This window comes from Lytechinus variegatus, chromosome 14 (genome assembly GCF_018143015.1).
Source record: "Lytechinus variegatus isolate NC3 chromosome 14, Lvar_3.0, whole genome shotgun sequence".
NCBI lineage: Eukaryota > Metazoa > Echinodermata > Echinoidea > Temnopleuroida > Toxopneustidae > Lytechinus > Lytechinus variegatus.
Window position 1 is genome coordinate 1181114 of NC_054753.1, and position 14672 is coordinate 1195785.

Here is a 14672-nt window from a genome sequence, read left to right on the forward strand (position 1 = left end):
TGAAGTCAAATTAATAGCCACGTGAAACATTCCACGTTGGTGATTTTAATATAAATATGAAAATTCTTAACTTTTTACGTACGTAACGTTGTTCCACTTATGATATTATAATCCGATTAGATTTTAATCTTGCAAGTTATGTATATGTATTTTCATTGCAAGGGATTATAGAAAAAAAAACAGGTGAGTCTAAACGTTTTCTCTCAGGATCGTGATCAAGCATAAGATTTTGAAATAAGATGGTAACTATGGAAACAGTGGTAAATATAAAGTCAAATGATTCAGCACGTATGGGTATACATTTTGGGGAGTTTGGATTTGGAAAAAAGTATGAGATACTCTGCAATGCATACCCTACATATTACAAGGATATGCAAGACAATGAAATATAATAAAATGGAAAACACGTCCTGACTAAAATGGTGAAAGTAAAATAAAAGAAATGAAGAAGAAACGCTGGGCTTGTCGTGGTAGAAAGATAAATGAAATTCTTGGTGGGTCCCAAAGTGCAATAAATTCTGTACGGGCGAAAAGGGCAATTGAAAAATCAAATGATGTGCATGTATGAATGTAGACAGACAGATTAGGCTTCTAGCACGCTATAATAAAACTACTTTTTTGGAAAGGGGGGGTTATATTGCCTGATTTTGAAATGTTTGTCTATCCCCAAAACGTATTCGTTACCGTGACGTTTTTCCTTTCGATGTATGTTTCAAAATCCTCAACACGTTTTTCATTGTTCTTCATTTTTTTGTTATTTTCTTCTTCTTCTGTCTTCTACTTCTTCTTTTTCTTCTTCTTCTTCTTCTTCTCCTCCTCCTCCTTCTTCTTCTTCTTTCTCTTCTTCTCCTTCTTCTTCTTCTTATTAATATTATTATTATTAGAAGTAGTAGTAGTAGTCATGGTAGTAGTAGTAGTAGTAGTAGTAGTAGTAGTAGTAGTAGTAGTAGTAGTAGTAGTATTCCGTTTTTGTTTTGTTTTTCTTCTCTCACGTCTTCACCTATTACTCTGCAAAAACTCCGGTGTTGATTTAACACCAGCCCGGAATCTATATATGTCCACACCAGAGAAGTATTGAAACAACACCAATTTGGAATCAAACCGATGCTGTTTTAAAACTCATTGGTGTTGTATAAACACATATCTGGTGTAAAAGGAACTGGTGTTGTTTAACATTTCTCTGGTGTGGACTTATATAGATACCGGGCTGGTGTTAAATCAACACCGGAGTTTAGGCAGTGTAGTCACCACAACCCCGTCTTATCCTCTTGATGATAATCTTTCTCCTTGTTCTTTTTTTTTACTCTCCTTCTCATTCTTCATAATTTCCTATCTTTCTCTTTCTATGAAATAAGAAAAGCGTCGATGATTATTATGAGGTATCATGATACAGCCTGCCCGTGTATGCCGGCAAGAAGCGACAGTCACACTGCGGCGAAACCTATTCCAGACCGATCAAAGCTATTACATTATTTGCCATGGCATATTGTCGGTCGGTTTGGAATCGGTTTCGGTTACAGTCACACCAACGAAACCGACTCCAAACCGATCAAAGCTATTACATTATTTACAATGGCATACCATCGGCCGGTTTGGAGTCGGTTTCGGTTACAGTCACACCAACGAAACCGACTCCAGACCGATCAAAGCTATTACGTTATTACCAATGACATACCATCGATCGGTTTGGAGTCGGTTTCGGTTACAGTCACACCAACGAAACCGACTCCAGACCGATCAAAGCTATTACATTATTAGCAATGGCATATCATCAGTTTCTTGGTGTGACTGGAGCGTAAAAGAACATGGAACTGAGATTGATACATCAATCTGTTTTGTGAATAGTTTGATCTTGACCCTTCTATGTCAGTCGGCGTGATTGTGCGCGTGAAGGATGAGATAGGAAATGAGTACAGATTGCATCCATGCCGTCTGTTGTTTGAACTTTCTGGACCCCCCCCCCCCCACACACACACTCCAATACATACATAAAGAGAGATGGAGAGAAGACAGTTGATGGGGAGCTAAATAGAAAGCATACTAAACAAGCTGGTGATTTGAATGAAAGTAGTTAATGTAAATACCCTAAAGCAAAATGTTGGATTGATAGTGGCGATGTGTAGACATACCAGGACCAAGATGCAAAACAGTAATTTTATATCTGATCTTGTGAACCTGCTTAAATATGTGTGAATAAATAAAAATAATAATTTGAATTACGGTATGTATTTGAATACACAATAAAATATACTTTGTGAAGGTGCCGAGGATTTGTGTGAGTATTCAGAGGCTCCTCAGTCCAGCCCCTTTTTCACGCTACCACAGGTACGTCATTAGATACACAGCAAAAACTGTGGTGTTAACCGGTGTACATTGAGGACCACACCAGTTATTTTACACCGGTGTTAAGTTGACAGTGTTAGTTTAACACATAGGTGTTATAGCAACACCTTCGGTTGTTACATTTACACTTTTTGGTGTTATGTTAAATCTCTAGGGTGTAATTTTAACACCTCATGGTGTGGTCCTCTATTAACACCAACTGGTGTCAGTTTTAACACCACTGCTTTTACAGTGTTAAGACTTTACAATACAAGTTGTTTCACAAGTGTTTGCAATCGATGGTATTGATTTCAATGCATTCGAATCATTGGATGGTTCACATTCCATGTCTAATCGGAGAACGCCCAGGGGCCTGTTGCAGAAAGAGTTGCGTTTAAACGCAAGTCAAAAAAATCATATCGCAAGTCCAAAATGCGCGCTGTTTATTGGTTGTAAATAAAGTTGCGCATGATTTTTAGAGTTGCGTTTGAGTGCAACTTTTTCTGCAACGGGCCCCCAGATTACATCCTAATGCCGCACATGCCACCAAACACAGACTGTATCAATTTAAGTACTTAATGGGTGTGGTTATCATGTGAATAATGTCAACATTTAATCAGAATCAAATAAGTCACAAACACAAGCCCATGCATGCCGATGGCCACTTTCGCTCAAATGTGGTGATCTTATGAAACCGGACAAGAACTAACGGCAGCACGGAGAACGATGAAAACAGAACTGTAATAGCAAAACAGATTGTACCTCAATTTCTACATGCTACCACACTTTGCCTAGGTGATTTTTATGACATTATTCTGAATGGAAAAAAACAACAGAATACGATTTAACTGTGAGTCCATGTAATGTTTAATGTGAGACATTTTACGTTTTGCTACAGCCCAAGTGAATGCCCTTAAGGTCCTCATATTTATAAAGTCCATACTCATCATGTTTTATTTCAGGGGGAGGGGGGGGGGGGGTAATACGGAAATGTACATAACTATTGACATGACTGATGTCTAGATATGGAGTGAATGTAAATCGAATTTTGCGAATGTCACATAAGATTTGGAAAAATTTTGGCCAAATTTCATACACCGTACAACACCCTTGTGCTGACATGCTCGAAACGTTGGTGTAAAAATGCAAGTTCAGCAATAAAACCAACATAATAAATTTCACAAACACACACATTCCTCGTGCAAATTGTTGATTTCAACGTGTACTTTCAGTGCACCACTTAATAAGTTGCATGTTATTTTTAGTGTGTTTCGATATTAATTATCCAAAACTTTCGCATCATTTAACGTAAGATAAACCATGAAAAATTGATAAATTATGTTCCTGCAGAAGATCTCTGCCCAAACAATTATGAACCTGAATCCGCCACGGCTATACCCCTGTATTATGATGTTAGCTTGTCATTCCGGACTACGAATGACAGATCTATGTAAATAAAAGCAACATGCCACGATAAGCCCTCATTGATTTATGTTCTCAGATTTATTTGACAATCATTAGATCAGAGGATTACATGGGCGTTAGTGATCGTCCATCAACGTCAAAAATGTTCATCAAATTTGAATGATAAACAAGAAGTACACGGAAAATCAAATCTTTGATATTCAGCAGAAATGGTCATAATTTTGATAGATTCAAAAATATTTTGATATTCTACAATGAGGAATGTCTTCCGGGTTGATTTTTTCTATAGCGTAAGATAAGAAAATAGATCATTGAGGCGTCAAATTCAATTTCCACTATTTTTATTCACCAAAACTATCGGATGGACATAGAAAAGTGACTTCCAGATAAAATGAAAATGAAAGATTTTTTTGGGGGTGCAAATAATAAAATATTTCTTAATGTCATTAAATAAACAAAAATATTAATTATTCCAGAAATAATGATTTATATCATGGAATAAATAGGTTTTTCTTCTTATATTTTTTAAAAATAAATCCCGATATACTCTATTCGACTACTTGTCCATGATCAGTGATCATAAAAAGATTAACGCGTAAAGCCAGGGTTATACCTGGGCCCGTTTCATAAAGCTGTTCGTAAGTTAAGAGCGAATTTAAAAACGACTGGTGATCCTTTCTTGTCGTAAATGATGTTCACCATTACATGTTGGTGATTATTCAGCGCGTAAGAAAGTATCACCAGTCGTTCTTAAAGTCGCTCTTAACTTACGAACATCTTTATAAAACACCCACCAGTATCGAATACAGACGAATGGCTCCCTGATAGGTCATGGTGATTCACCCGAATACGTTTATTCAGATGAATTTGCAGATGATTCGGTTCCCTAGCTTTACCCGATATACTCAGTTCGACTAAGTGTAAATACTCAACACACTATAAAGGTTCAAAATTGAACCCCGAAAGGTCGATGCAAAATCAGCACCCTATGGGTGCAAAAATTGAACCCCTGATTTGGGGTTCAAAAATTGAACCCTGCGATAGGGGTTCATAATTGCGCCCTGCGGGTTCAAAAATGCACCCCAGGGTTTCAATTTAACATTTAGGGTTCAATTTTTGAACCCCATATCAGGGGTTCAATTTTTGAACCCCATATCAGGGGTTCAATTTTTGAACCCATAGGGTGCTGATTTTGCATCAACCTTTCGGGGTTCAATTTTGAGCCTTTATTTCTTAGTGTGAATGATCATTTAGAGATTAACACGTAAACACATAATTTATCTCATTAATCAATAACTATAACTGAACACATGATATCTTACAAGTAATACGACATTCGAACCACTGATACAGACTTCAAACCAACCAATGAAATGTCACTGGACGTTGGAAATACAGTCTGTTTAGATTCGGTTTTGCCTGTTTAGAATAATACATGTACACATGAATGCAACACTTGATAGAAATGCATGTGAAATTATGGATGACTACCAACCGATCCCAACCATATCTGGGGTCCGTTGCAGAAAGAGTTGCGTTTAAACGCAAGCCAAAAATTCAATCGCTAGTCCCAAATATGCGCACTGTTGATTGGTTGAAAATCAAGTTGCGTGTCATTTTTAGAGTTGCAACTGATTGCAACTCTTTCTCCAACGAGCCCCTGGTCCACCTGAACTAAACACCGATATAATTCACTCCTAAAGGGAATTGTTCGACATTGCCAATGTCTCTATGAATATACAAAAAAAATCAATGAGAATTCTGGAAGGTTTGTCTAAATGATATGGCAATAATGACCTATTCAATTCGACACGTTTTCTCTAAGACACTATAATAATTTTGAAGAGCGTAGGGATTACAGCGTTAAAATAATAATCGTAGCAGTTATCAATTTAGCATTGATAAATGAATGAACTCTCCAGATATATGATTTCTATCAAGTTAAATCTGATTAACTCCCCAAAAACATCAAAACATAAATGCGGTAACGAATGATGACCTTTAATGAAAATTAAATATCCCGACTCATGTAGAAACTACCCTAGAAGCACACGTGTGCAAATGGCGCCGCGTTTGAGGCGCCATTTCCGCATACCAACGGTTAAATTCATCTACGTTCAGATCAATGGGGGTATATCACTTACCCCTACTCAATTACCCTTTAGCCTCGTATCATGATACCACCTGTAGTGTCAGAGAGACCATTACATGTGTCTCATCTTCCACGTTCCTTTCCAAGAAAGGTTGAGATGTGGCCTACGTTTAAGACTGCATTGGTAATAAGTTCTTCAAAATGAATTTTCGGATCTATCCTGATGCATAAGTAATGTCAACGGAATTGACTCAAAACTAACCAATAATATGCCATTGTGGATAACGAATAATATTTTGTCAGCCTGCTATCGGTTTCGCTGGTGTAGCTCTGGCAGAAAGGGGACTTCTGAAAAGTAAATAATGTGCTGGAGAATATCCAACCAGACACTTTATCATTTAGTATAATAATTTTGCTTGATTCTGATATTTTGTACTCCACATTCTTTTTCAACTGTTTGATCTATCTAATGTTGCCGTCATAGTCATTAGCAGGGGCGGAAATCTCTCCCAAAAGGTAGGGGGGACAAGGGTCTGGAAAATTTGACAAGCAAAAAAAAGGCTATTACATTGTACCTAAAATTTAAGGTCATTTCGACGAAAATATATTTGACAAGCAAAAAAACAAAAAAAAAAGGTCATCTCGTCCCAAAACGCACGTTTTATTCCCATTTTGAGTTATATATTCCTTAGGATCACCAAGACCCAAAATAGTAGGGGGGACATTTGATATTGTGTCCCCCCCTACTATTTTGAGTAGGGGGACACGTCCCCCCTGTCCCCTCTGGGATTTCCGCCCATGGTCATTAGGAATTTGCTTATTCTATAAAACGTTTTACAGAATGAACTAAATACCGCTCTCACACGGCTTGTTATTCAAAAAAATTGAAGAACTGGGGCCCGTTTCATAGAGAGTTACAATTGTGTAACTTTGCCATTATGGCAACTACCATGGTAACCTTGATTTTGATTGGCTGCTGAGCCCTGTTGCCACGGTAGTTGTCACAATGGCAAAGTTACAACAGTTGGAAGTCCTCTGTGAAACGTGCCCCTGGTTAGGATGAATAAAGACGTAAATGAGATGACAAGGAAGATAATTAGTAGTGCCACCTAATAATAATTATAATAATTGGCATCTATATAGCGCTTTATCAATCTACGACTGTTCAAAGCGATTCACAATTATTACCCGGTCACTGGATTCATATAGCATTCCAAGCAACCTGTTAGGCGCAAGCTTGCTTAACCAACCACCATGACGGTTGTTTCCTACCGGTACCCAATTAGCACCTGGGTGAGAGTGGCAAAGTGTGGATTGACGCCTTGCCAAAGGGCGCTAGGCCATGGTGGGATTCGAACACACGACCCTCTGATTACAAGGCGAGAGTCAGAACCGCTACACCACGGCGCTTCCACGGCAATACCTTTGTAAGAAAAAAAACACATGTTATTCCCTTCCTTCAAATTTATTGGTCTTATTAAAACTGTCTAACATGTCATCTTTTATACGCTCCTGCTAGTACGACGCTGCCAGAGGAAGAAGGAATATGAAACCCAGATATCATTATCCTTTGGAATCGAATATGGGCTGATCAAATTCTAATCAACCTAAAAATGAAATTCGATTTTACAATGAGAGTGGTAGTATCAAGACTGACGCCTGAAAATAAGGCAACCTTAAGACACGCTTTCCGTGTCACGAAACTGTTACCTGATAGTTAAAAATTGTATAGGTCAAATACTAGATTGAGCTCGAATGTCACTCAGAAACATCATCCAATTCCTACACCGAGAAAAGGGCAAAAGGCACCCCAACTTTCTGAAAACGTGAGTTCTACCCAAAAAAGAAGATCCTTGGTACATTGGGAACAAAGAGAAAAATAGCTCGCTGAATAAGTGGAGGGATTTAATTCAGACATTCATTTTCAAACCATATACTTACTTTGGATAAAGCCTCGTAGCAGCTTAATAAAACGTTTCTAAGCACTGCAAATCTTTTTGATACTACCACAAATTAGTAAAAAAAAGTATGTATGTAAACAAGATTAGGCAAAATTATTTGATTCGTTTTTTTGTTCATCCTATGAAACGAATGTTTTTTTTTAATTCTCTGGAATAAAAAGAAAAGAAAGGAAAAATAAAAATTCTCATCCTGGGTTAAATAGGTTTTTTTTTAATACTTAAATTTTGTGAAATTATAGTAAGAATAATTCTTAAAAGGCAGGATTATTGAAGATGTATATAAAAAGTACAATTGCTCCTAACTCTACGTTCCAATTAAAGAAAGTATTCTCCTGTTTCAACTTAAAGCTGATTTTTTTCATTATCATTATTGCATCTCTTTCAATAAGCTTCCAAGGCCGTGGAGGAGAAATTAGAATATGTTTCTCGATAAAACGAGGTCTGCGTTTCTCCATGTTTCATGATTTCTTCCTTTTATCCTCCCGTGTAAAAACAGCAAAATTACTCTGATATAAATCTCTTACATCGAGTACAAAATTAATGAGCCTCGGGGGGTCTGAAACAAAAATGATTTACTGGCATGACTATATACTACGTACCTGGCAAAAGTGATATGTTTATTTCGGGCAACAGTTTCAGCATTTAAGAGTCCCATGCTTGAGACATTTGAGAAGAAAAGAAAAGAAAAGCATCATGGGCTGTAGCTAGCAGCTGATGACGACTGTAATATTTTTATCATCCAGAGGCTAAGGGATTTCTTATTATTATAATCATTAGTTCATTATTAGTCATCTGACGCTCACAGGCAATCGCTTCAGTGTTAGTCTGTGGTGCAATACTTGGAGGAATGCTCGAGAACTGATTCATGTCTGATTTTTTTTTCTCACCGTCTGGCCGAAGATTAAAGCATCGCTACAGGAGAGGATCACCAGGCTTTGACATTTAATGGTGGTGTCTGAACATGTTAAAGTGGCATTTTTAAGCGATAAATATTTTTGGGGAAAAATTGATAACTAATTCGTCATCTTCCAATACGGTTCCGTCTTACGCCGTGCTGACATTTGCCATTTAAGTGGTATTTGATCACAAAATGGGTACGACGCTTTGACAGTTATAATTATTTTGCTAAGCTCTGCTAGTTAGATAGAACACACCAAGCCGTTACCAAACGAAGCAAATATTGAGCGTTTTATGTACATTTTTTTCATTTTCTTTTCCATTCATTCCTTTTGTGTTCATCGTTTTAGTCATGATAAACCGGTAAGGAGAGTGATGTTTAATATTTTGCATTGAATCATTATCATACAAAATATGAATCATCAATCTTCTTATCAGAGACGTAATTTTGAGGGGGCCGATATGGCTTATCGCGCAAAATTTATTGTAGAAAAGTTGCTAACGAGCACAAATTTCGACATTTTTATTACAAAAATCAAATTTGTGATAAATTTTGACATTTCATATTCAGAAAATAATCTCATATTTTACCCTTCTCTCTTTCCATTCTTTTTTTTGGGGGGGGGGGCATCTGTACGCCCGTGCGTCACTGCTTTTCCACGCTTTCTCCAATTCTCAGTGTTCTCTCAAAAAGTGTAGTTATTCCTTTTAAGCATATGTCTGTGCACAGTAAAAACTGTGGTGTTAACCGGTGTACATAGAGGACCACACCAGATATTTTACACCGGATTGGTGGTGTCAGTTTTACACCTATATGTGTTATTACAACACCTTTTGTTGTTACATTTATACTCTTTGGCGTTACGTTTAATCTCTAGGGTGTAATTTTAACACCTCAGGGTGTGGTCCTCTATTAACACCACTTGGTGTCAGTTTTAACACCACAGTTTTTACAGTGTGTTAGGCATGCTGCGGAAAAAAAGCAAAACTTTAAAAGCCAAGAACAATGTCAAAATCTCAGAAATTTACCCATAGTTCTTCATAAAATGAAAACGATATTGTACTGACTGGAGGCGATAGTTCTTGCTACCCTTGCTTCGGAGAGATATACTAGCATGTATTACTGACTGTCAAGCGGCTGAATTCCTTAATTCTTGCAAATCATGTCTGCAGGTGGTAAGAACGCTTCGTAATTAATTGCTCGAATTTCTCGGGAATTTTCACCTGATGGAAGTTTATTTGCCAGGCTGATGATTTTTAGCAGCACTTGCATTATTTTGTTTCATGACTCCTTATGAGAAAAAAAATAACCTTGAGATTGATTCGTAGAAATTTTCCCCAAATCCTGTATATTCAAAATTGCATTTAATTCTATGAAGGGTACGTGACTTTGGTTTGTATCGACTTCCAAATATTTCGATTCCAGAGCTTTTAACATTATGTAAGATCTCTTTAAGGCGGCGCCAGTGCAATATGATAGTGTTATTGTGATAAGGGTGCAAAATGTTGTTTTATCGTGATTTTTTTGTTTAATGTTTAATAGGGTATATAATTGGGTAACGACAATGCCATCTCTTTCTCATCTATGTTTCCTTATCTGTCATTTTCTTCCCAATTTCTTTCCTTTTTCCTTTCTTCTTCTTTATTGATTGTATCGGTACTGCCAGATATTTTGTGCGCTATAACAATTGACTAGAAAATAAATGCATCATATCATTATAATACAATTGGGTAACGACAATGCCATCTCTTTCCCATCTATAATTTTTTCTTCTCTGTCATTTTCTTCCCAAATTCTTTACTTTTTGCTCTCTTCTTTGTTGATTGTATTGGTACTGCCAGATATTTTGTGCCCTATAACAATTGACTACGACATTCCGGCCCATATTTCTTTATCCCGGATTCGCCTCCACCCCCCCCCCCCCTCCCATCCCCCACCTCTCTCGTCCCGACTCATCATGCCTGCCTCTCTATCTTACATAATACCTCTTTCGCTTCATTTATGTTCCCCCCTCTCCCTCTCTCTCTCACTCTCTCTGTCTCATCCCCCCCTCCGTCCCTCAGGCTTTCACATCTCCTTTTCATTTCTATCTTTCACGACTCGATTTCCTAAACAAAATCTCCGGGACAGAAAGTTGTGTTTTTGATGAAAGAGAGAAGTCGTCACACCTGCCAAGGACCAATGTGTTAATTAAGGTCCTCAATAATGCTTTTTGCTTTTACAACGTAACATGTTTTCTATTCATTGGAGCGGGAGACACAATGGGCCGTCCAATGATGAAGAGAAAAATACAGAGTAAAAAAAACAATTAAAAACCTGTAGTAAAAACTATACAAGTTTGATTGATACGTACTAATCAATAATATTGTATTATAGTTAGAAAAAAGTTTTAAAAAATAATTTGCTCTTAAACAGAGATTCTGGGTTTTTCGCAAGGCTTAAACGTGTTTTTTTTTTTTAAATACTCAGTAATAAGATATGAGTAAGAAATTAAACATTTTATAACGATAAACCAACCACGTTTAATCGAAAAGTAATTTCATTTTTTTTTCGAAATTCTTAAAATGTAATCCCATACGTTTAAGTGAGATACAAACAGATTTAATCTGACAATTCTTTGCTTTGCGAATAGCTTTTTTTTAGATACAAATTTAATTATTGTCAAAACTTAAAACGATTGCATTAGAAATGACACAGAATTTTAAATGAAATTTATTTTAATGGGAAGTTAAATAGAATAATGATGACATTTATTTTTAAAATCATTAACTTCAATGACCTAATTTTAAAGTAAAGAAACACACATGCAGTCACATACAATGGGGCGTTACTACAATGGTCATCCCCCCACCCCCTCATGATTTGTCAAGAAGTTGGGGAGGGGAGAAAATGGTAAAGGGAAGAAAATGAAATAAAGAAGGAAAACGAGTATTAAAATAAGAGATCTGTTTCATGTAACTCAGTGATCCCCTACAATTCAATAGAGAAAAGGTATTCCATTCCATTCGTTGTTTTTATTTGGCAATAAGTCATAATTGATTATTTTTGCCACTCACTGTAAAAGGAGTTGGGTAACAATTTTATTGAATAATATTATTTTCATTTTTTATTTCTATTTTCTATCTTCCCTTTTTTTCAATCATTTTTTGTATATTCGTTCCTTTTTTTTCTATGAAAAAACGAACAAAACAAAACATTTAATACTATAAGTTCGTTGATCGATGATCTATGTGATATTATATGAAAGAAAATCATTCTAACAAGGGGGGGGGGGGGGCTAACATTTTAACAGGTTTTCTGTATATACTCTGAATTCTCAGTGTACCAAGCATCATTTGTGATATATTTGTTTTTTTTTCTTTACAATTCAATTAATCTCAGTGGCCTAAGATAATTTTCTGGGGTTTCATTGACCCGTAAAGTACGTAAAGACAGTGGAAGAAAGGATTTATGAGATCAAGAAGTGATAAGATATGGAAAATGAACTGATGTCACATGTAAGTAGTCTTTTTCAAGTAGTTGGGGGAAGTTGAAAATGGTGTTCCCCCTACCTATACGCCTTCGCATTCGTGTCACGACTCTATTAAACTAATAAAAAAAAAGATTGTTCGTCCGTACAAAACGAAGTCGAACCCCCGCCCCCTCAAACACAAAAACACACACACACACAACTATAAAAAAATCAGGGAAAGGGTACTCCTGAATCTCGTACTTTATTACTGACTGCGCACAGGGTCAATACTGTTATTAATATGGAGTAATGAGGCGCCCGTATTGCCCCATCTTATAACATAACAAGAGAGACTGTCTAGATTCATCATGGAATCTAAGGATACAGTCATACCAACGAGTGCGGGTTTGAGCATGGGGAGGTGGACATCTTGGGGAGGTGGAACTGAAGTGGTATGGGGTGCTCATCTTGGGGAGGTGGTACTAAAGTGGTATGGGGTGCACATCCTTGGGAGGTGGAACTGAAGTGGTATGGAGGTGCACATCTTGGGGAGGTGGAACTGACGTGGTACAGGGTTCACATCTCGGGGAGGTGGTACTGAAGTGGTATGGAGGTGCACATCTTGGGGAGGTGGAACTGACGTGGTACAGGGTTCACATCTCGGGGAGGTGGTACTAAAGTGGTATGGGGTGCACATCTTGGGGAGGTGGAACTGAAGTGGTATGGAGGTGCACATCCTTGGGAGGTGGAACTGAAGTGGTATGGAGGTGCACATCCTTGGGAGGTGGAACTGACGTGGTACAGGGTTCACATCTCGGGGAGGTGGAACTGAAGTGGTATGGAGGTGCACATCCTTGGGAGGTGGAACAGAAGTGGTATGGGGTGCACATCCTTGGGGAGGTGGAACTAAAGTGGTATGGAGGTGCACATCTTGGGGAGGTGGAGCTAAAGTGGTATGGGGTGCACATCTTGGGGAGGTGGTACTAAAGTGGTATGGGGTGCACATCCTTGGGAGGTGGAACTGAAGTGGTATAGGGTGCACATCTTGGGGAGGTGGAACTGAAGTGGTACAGGGTGCACATCTTGGGGAGGTGGAACTGAAGTGGTATGGGGTGCACATCCTTGGGAGGTGGTACTAAAGTGGTATGGGGTGCACATCCTTGGGAGGTGGAACTGAAGTGGTATGGAGGTGCACACCTTGGGAAGGTGGAACTAAAGTGTTATGGGGGTGCACATCTTGGGGAGGTGGAACTGAAGTGGTATGGAGGTGCACATCCTTGGGAGGTGGAACTGACGTGGTACAGGGTTCACATCTCGGGGAGGTGGTACTAAAGTGGTATGGGGTGCACATCTTGGGGAGGTGGAACTGAAGTGGTATGGAGGTGCACATCCTTGGGAGGTGGAACTGAAGTGGTATGGAGGTGCACATCCTTGGGAGGTAGAACTGACGTGGTACAGGGTTCACATCTCGGGGAGGTGGAACTGAAGTGGTATGGAGGTGCATATCCTTGGGAGGTGGAACAGAAGTGGTATGGGATGCACATCCTTGGGGAGGTGGAACTAAAGTGGTATGGAGGTGCACATCTTGGGGAGGTGGAGCTAAAGTGGTATGGGGTGCACATCTTGGGGAGGTGGTACTAAAGTGGTATGGGGTGCACATCTTGGGGAGGTGGAACTAAAGTGGTACAGGGTGCACATCTTGGGGAGGTGGAACTAAAATGGTACAGGGTGCACATCCTGGGGAGGTGGAACTGAAGTGGTATGGGGTGCACATCTTGGGGAGGTGGAACTGAAGTGGTATGGGGTGCACATCTTGGGGAGGTGGTACTAAAGTGGTATGGGGTGCACATCCTGGGGAGGTCGAACTGAAGTGGTACAGGGTGCACATCTTGGGGAGGTGGAACTAAAATGGTACAGGGTGCACATCTTGGGGAGGTGGAACTAAAATGGTACAGGATGCACATCCTGGGGAGGTCGAACTGTAGTGGTACAGGGTGCATATCTTGGGGAGGTGGAACTGAAGTGGTATAGGGTGCACATCTTGGGGAGGTGGAACTAAAATGGTACAGGGTGCACATCTTGGGGAGGTGGAACTAAAGTGGTACAGGGTGCACATCTTGGGGAGGTCGAACTAAAGTGGTACAGGGTGCACATCCTTGGGAGGTGAAACTAAAGTGGTATGGAGATTCACATCTTTGGGCATGTTGGGAGGTGGAACTAAAGTAGTATGGGGTGCACATCCTTGGAGAGGTGGTACTAAAGTGGTATGGAGATACACATCTTTGGGCATGTTGGGAGGTAGAACTAAAGTAGTATGGGGTGCACATCTTGGGGAGGTGGAACTAAAGTGGTATAGGGTGCACATCCTGGGGAGGTGGAACTAAAGTGGTACAGGGTGCACATCTTGGGGAGGTCGAACTAAAGTGGTACAGGGTGCACATCCTTGGGAGGTGAAACTAAAGTGGTATGGAGATTCACATCTTTGGGCATGTTGGGAGGTGGAACTAAAGTAGTATGGGGTGC